Below are 6,784 nucleotides of genomic sequence, written 5' to 3'. Positions count from 1 at the left end.
ACTCAAATGTTCCTCCTGAGGCTTTAATAGCCTGATATCAGACGGAACCACATTCATCACACTCTCTTTTCATCTTAAGGCTTACATGTTGTCCAATCTAACTAACTCCCATGTGAAAGGTATTTTAATTCAATTCAATCCAATCCAATGCAAATTCAGTTTTGTTTATATAGCACCAAATCACAACATCAGTGACCTCAAATTGCTTTATACTGTAAAGCAAAGATTCTACAATAATACAAAGAAAACAACAACAATCACACGGGCACCTATGTGTAAGTACTCGGCAATAGTGGGAAGGAAAAAAAATCCCCTTTAACAGGAAGATACCTCTGGTCGAACCAGGCTCAGGGATCACCTGGTGGAGGTTAGGGGACAAAAGACAGGATAAGACGTATTTCAAATTTCTATAATCAATCACTAGAGAAACGGGGAATAGCCTCTTAAATTTATAGTATTTTTAAGTTGACTGCAATGCTATAATGGTATAAAATATATATAGCAAAATATATATAGCATGGCCAGGACACTGATCCTGGCCATGCTGTTCTTTGGCTAGTGTTGAGTCCTCCTTTATTTGTCATTGGGTGAACTGTTTTTAGCTTCCAATTAATCAATATGCAAATTGTCATGACTATTGATCAACAACCACTGATGGTGAATCTTCACCATCTCACAATGCTGTGATTGCAGCCGTTCCCCAACTCTCTGTGAGTTGGGGAACTCTGTGGTACTCATAGCTATTGATCAGTGGTCAGTGATCAGTGGACCTCCCAGCCCATTGTTCACTCAGTGGGCTGTTTTCAGTCATTGTGCAAGTGTACTGTTTTTAAGTTTGGGGGAAACCTGCAGTCAGCTGACACTGAAGAAGTCACGTGGATGAGTGATGAAACGCTTCCCCCACTGAAAACGCTGCGTCCAGATGAACAGAATCAGCCTTTTGGGATTAGTAAAGAAGATACTACAGGATACTGCAAAGCTAATATAGAAGCAGAAAACCAGGGAACATTCACCACTGCAGGCATGAAATTTCAATGCCCTAAATATACAGTCATACAAATTGCCATCGTCTCAGAATCTGATGGTGTCTCTTAAAGTTTTAATTGTCCAAAAACACACTGTTCAGCTCTCGGTGCCTAATAAGAACAAAATACAAAAGTGTAGCTTTTACAAAGTAACACAGATAACAACAATTAAAAACGTACTTGCTTATAAGTAACTTTAAACTCAAAATCACTGAAAAGAACAATCAGAACAGCTAACTTTAGAAGCCCAAGAGCTAATGAGCCACATGCCTGGGGGCTCATGCTGTTTGATTGAAGGAGCTTTTTAATTGGGACAGCAGTACATTGCATTAAAATGAAACTTAGCATGACTGTGCACCATATTATTTGAAAATGCATGCCTTCAAAGTGATTTCCTATTCTTTGGAGCCCTGCTATACATGTTAGATCTATTCCAGCTCCAGCAGACCTTATTCACTTGAGACAAGCTTGATTTTTGTGTGCTTGAGGAAATATCAATCACATTTAAGCTTCAGCATCTGCCATGAACATCTATTTCACTCTATTTAAAAGTTTAAAAAAAAGGAAACTTTTATCCTGATACACTGTTGAATGCACCTTCCGGAGTGTATTCATTTTGAGTTGGAGGATGGAAAGTTGAGCAGTGGTTTGAGGCTAAAAAAACCACCACAGAGCAGACAACATTAAACCTGAGGCATGAATGAGAAGCAGGGAGGGAAGCCTTTTTGAGGAACATGCTTTAGGGAAATGGCAAAAAGAAGTGTCGCTGTGATTTACGAGAGGAAGCAACAGAAGCAGGAAATGATTTTTGCAAAAAATATGCGAGAACAAGAAAAACAAGGACACGGCTTTGTGGGATCTGATTCTGTGCACGCTGGATGAAGATTGCCTGCAGTCAGCCCTGTCTGGATCTTCACACAGGATGATTTCAGTGTATTACGACTGGGATCTTGAGCATGAAATTTCACCATTGCTCTTGGAAATCTTAACTGAAAAACAAAGAGCAGGCTTGCAAAAGGTTTTTCTATTACATTTGTTGTTTTTTTGTCAATACTATGACTTCTTCAAAGCCTGCAACATTAAGTCTTAATCCTTTTTATAGCTGGTTTGTCTGAACTGTGTTCAGAATACCCCTCTTCATGATACCTTTCAGCCACACCACTGCTTCTTCATTTATTTAACAACATATTCATGCTACTGAGTTTTTACATACACATGAACTTTCCAAAGTCCATACCTCTGTGCACTTTGTATTCCAGTAAAGTGGGATTCTCCTTGTATCATTCAGCAGACGACATTTCCACGTTTTTCACATTTCTGACTTTTCCTAAACCTCCGGGATCTTCAGCAGTGATTATTTAGACATGCAGGACAATAAATTAGATTTGCAGGAATTTATTTTTTCAGATAAAGCTAGATTTTTCTTTTTTTTTAATTACAATTTTCACAAACAAAAGCAAATCTGAAAATTTGGTAACAAATGCACTTGTTGTAATGATATGGAAATCATAAAATAATACTATTTTACCTCAGACACGTAGCTAGACTCTTCCCAACTCTTTGAAATGATTTCTCTGCCTCCTCAGATGAAATATGTACGAAAGCAGTCGTAATACAGCTTCAACTCCTGGACCAAACTCTGAAATTCTCCCACTGCTGTCTTCTGTTGAGAACTGGATCAACCTAAAATCTTTGTTTCTTCCTTTTTCTTGTTTAGAAACATTAAGACCAGGTTATTATTGCTTGACGCAAACGGCTTTTTGGTCACAGTGTGTTTTTTTAAGGACACATTTTTTGCAAAAAGGCCGCGTGTTTAGTGTGTATTTATGTTGGATGAGACGTTTGCAACCCCCAAATTTGGAATTCTGTGTTGCTGTTTTGCTACAGGCTTAGTGTGTAAATGTGTAAACCTTAACCAATCAGAATAAGTAATTTTTTTATTTTATTAAGTTGTTCTCCCAAATCTTGGCAATCAGGGTACAAAAAAAATAATACTTCTAACTGAAACACATCAAAAATATTCAAATATAGGTTAAAATATAGAGTTACTATGTTACTATGAAGTTAGTTTTAGTACAAAGACCACATGGGTAAGTTTATTAAATTGTTCGGATTCAGTTTTACACTTTTACAAAGTTAAACAAAGTGAACAAAAGGCAAACTGTTCCCATGTGCAATAAGCTCACATCGTCCCACAGTTACCATTATATCTGCTGCAACAATAAAACCTCTCCGTTTCACCTTTATACCTTTTTTACAGAACATTGAAGCAGAATTGTAGGTTAACATTCTCACCTTTAACACATCGTAAAAGAGGCTACTGTGATAGAGTGACATTTATGCCTACTGAGTTCTTAAACACTCACACCCCTTGTGTCTTAACACTTAATACTCTATTGGACAAATCACGAGTTATACTTTTCATTTGGTGAGTTTACTATTTCACGTTCTGACACACCAGCCTCAGCAGTCTACTGAATATGTAACTGACTGAGTCACTAAATCTTGTGCTGGTTTTCAACTTTTGTTTGTTTTCAGTTGTCTTACTTTGGACGTGATATAAAATAGGTGTGCAGGTTGTTTTTTCCCTTCAGTTTGACCATGTGAAGTCAAAGTAATAAATAACGGGAAACTCTGAGTGACCCTAACTCAATGTTCTTGGAGAAAAACACAAAGAACTTCTTTGGGGAAAGAAAAGTGTGTAGTTCATGATGTGTGTCAGTTGGAATCTTCATCTTTTGTTCTGAAAGACTTGAAAGAACTTTTTGAAATCCATAAACTGGTGTTAGGAGCTCCTAGACTTAAGAAGTGTTTACTTTAATGGGAAATGATTACCAAACTTTCTTTTGCTTAACTTTGACCTCAGTTATGATTAGACTTTGTGCTCATGTGCAGTGCAGTTTTATATCTGACATTTTGACTGCAGTTTCTCTCAGTTTTACCTTCAAATAATTTGGGAGCTGTTTGACTGACTGCTCATTTCTCGACCCTGTGTAAATTTTAGATGAATAGACACCGACAGAAATAACCCCTTAATTATTATAAATAATCCTTGAACTGCAAGAGATGCATTCTCTTACAATCTCTTTGTTAGTTGAGAATTTTTCTTCATTCAGGTTTAAGGCTTTAGACAAATAGGATTTGAATTATCTTTAAAAAAATTGCCTCTGCCCACCTAATATGTGAGCGACAGAAGGGCTGTAAGCCTCAGAGCTTTCAGATGGTTTATTTTAGTCATGGACCCATCATGTGCCAAGAGAACACAGCAACTCTAAAATGCAAATGGATGCTCCAACAATCCAGGAGGGCATTTAACGTTGTCCCCTGCTATTGCAGTTTGCACACAGGTAACACATGGTCACAATGCACCTTTGTTTGATGTCATGAATCAAGAGCTAATTGGTGCGAAGAGATACTTGCTGTGTTTGAGTCCTGTTTTTCCTATGCACTCATTATGCTGTGTCTTTAGCCGGAATACGCTGGGTCCCCATAACAGCTGGTTGCCTCAATCAGATGTTAGTGTAACTTGTGGCTGCTGCCATGATCTCTATCGGATTTGTAGTTGTGCAGATTATAGATATTCTCTGTTGGCTTGTCCTCATCAAACCAACCATTCCTCTAATCCACTTCCTGTCAGGGCCTGAGCCAGATGAGCCAGATGTTGTGGGTGTGTGCACATATCTGCCTCTGAGTGTTTATTGCTGAAATCTTCAAATCCTGGCATGCAACATCAAATTACACAACAACTTTTCTGTCCATACCTGGCACATTATCCATCAACTCAACTGTATCCTGGAGGTACACGTCAAAGATGTCGACAAATACCTCAGCACTCTCCGCCAGGTCTGTCTCTGCTAGTATTGATCACAGTCTGCTCTGCTGACCTCTGTTGGCATGCCTACGGCGTGCATGATAATGCAGAATCTCACCACTATCTCATAACCCTCATAACTCCTGGAGACCTCAAGGATTAAGTCCTAACTTTCCAATGAGAAATCAATTTCAATTACCCCCCATGTGATCAATCATATTCTCATTAATGTCTGAAGTGTTGCCTCCAGCTGTACACAGCTGATTACCAGTCAAGGTTCCAACTTGAACAGCTTTATTGCTCAAGTCCCCATAAACGATCTTTTACAGTCTCGTAAGAAGCTCAAGCAGGGTGGTTTAAGGTGATATCACCTGATGTTTGGATGTCAGCAGTCACTTGAGGGGGTCTTGTGCTGTAATCTAAGAGGTCCCTTGCAGGAATAGTCTTCTGCTGACCACCAGGATTCCCCCTCGCCATCTCTGCGCTATTAAAAGACAGAAAAACACCTCCGTGATGCTTTGAAATGTGGCAGTCCTAGTGGAGGGTAAGCAATGGTTTTGCAGCTTTAATTAATCATATAAAAAGTTACTTTTATGAAAACAGGACATGTGTAAGGATGTCTCTCAAACTCAGCTCTCTCAGGGAATGTGTGCATAAGACTGTGGGTTGCAGCTTTTTCGAGGACCTCTTTCCCAAGTAACACGAGTCTGAGACATTTGTAACAGGAAACCAAAGACACAAAATCAATGACAATACCCAATAAATGAATATCGAATAATGTCTAGCTGAACTACTTTGAGTTTTTAGACCATCAAATTTAAGAAAGTTTGTCCACTTTTTGGCCTGGTCGCCTCTTTTTTTAAGACTTGTTTTAGGATTAAAGTTAAAGTTAGGTTTACCTAAGCGTTTGACACTTAATTATGGTGGTTAAACTTCAGAATAAACAATAATTTAACAAAACGTCCTCACAACAATCTTACATGTGCATGTGTGCCCCTCCCCCCAGACGCCTGGATGATTGACAGATGGGCAGACAAGAGATTTCTCAGCTTATTAGCGAGCTGTTGGTTTTTCCATGACATCCCTTCAGTAGATGATCTCAGAGGTTACAGATTAGTCACTGAAAAAAAGAAGAAAAAAAGCAGTGTATTATGTTCCACTCTCATGTTATCACTGTGCCAAACACCGCAGTGTGTTTATTAGCGAGTCTCGTTTTCCGGGTCACTCGCTCTGTCAGCGATCTGTGTGACCACTTCCTTGTGATGGGGAGCAGTGAGGCATTAAGAGAGCTCACCTCTCATGTAACTGGAGCCTGACATATAGATCAGCTGCTTCTCTCTTATCCCCTCTCTATCTCGCTCTCTCTCTGTGGGCTTGACTTTGTTCCCTTTTGGCTCCAGATTATCCAGGGCTGAGCAGGGCTGTACGCCTTCAGAGTGTGGCGAGGTCAGGTGAGGCTTTCACAGCATTTCGCAGATTTAGCGCTGTATAAATGCACACAAGTGGAAGAAAACAGCCGGGGAGGAGAACTGCAGGATAGAGCTTACATATAGCAACTAAGGATCATGTGCCACAAGGGGTCAAAGTGCAGTTAAATTTAAAAGTATGACAAGTTGCATGTGAGACAAGGGAGGGCATTTAACACGGTTCAACAAGGGAGCTTGAAATTTACACCAGTCACGATCAAAGAGCGAGGCTGGTAGTTAAAGGAAAATTCCACTCCATTCCAACGGTTTCAAGTGCCGTCTGCTTTGCAAGCAATGCTCTATCACTTGTGATAAGTTGCAGTAAATGTGATAAGAGGCTGTCAGGCGCAGTATTAAGGGTGACATCAGCTGGATTTTGGAAGCCCAACACACAGCAGCACATGTAGAACACGTGTCCATTTCCAAAGTCTCTTTAAAACACACGCCCATGGTTTTTCCTTTCCTGTCAGACTTTGTTGAGA

At 39.6% G+C, this 6,784-nt stretch overlaps 1 long non-coding RNA gene across 1 annotated transcript; it reads right to left on the bottom strand.

Moving 5' to 3' along the window:
* Positions 1-2,778: 2,778 nt before the first annotated feature.
* On the bottom strand, positions 2,779-6,266 carry LOC146663082 (uncharacterized). The gene is made up of 4 exons (XR_014912901.1): positions 6,131-6,266; positions 5,817-5,956; positions 5,426-5,543; positions 2,779-5,320 (listed from the first exon to the last, which is right to left on the bottom strand). It is a non-coding gene; the product is annotated as an uncharacterized LOC146663082 (long non-coding RNA).
* Between the last annotated feature and the right edge of the window lie 518 nt (positions 6,267-6,784).

This window comes from Rhamphochromis longiceps, linkage group LG8 (genome assembly GCF_057381845.1).
Source record: "Rhamphochromis longiceps isolate RC_006_pf linkage group LG8, R_longiceps_female_GT1.1, whole genome shotgun sequence".
Taxonomy (NCBI): Eukaryota; Metazoa; Chordata; class Actinopteri; order Cichliformes; family Cichlidae; genus Rhamphochromis; species Rhamphochromis longiceps.
This window is presented reverse-complemented; position numbering and strand designations above follow the sequence as displayed.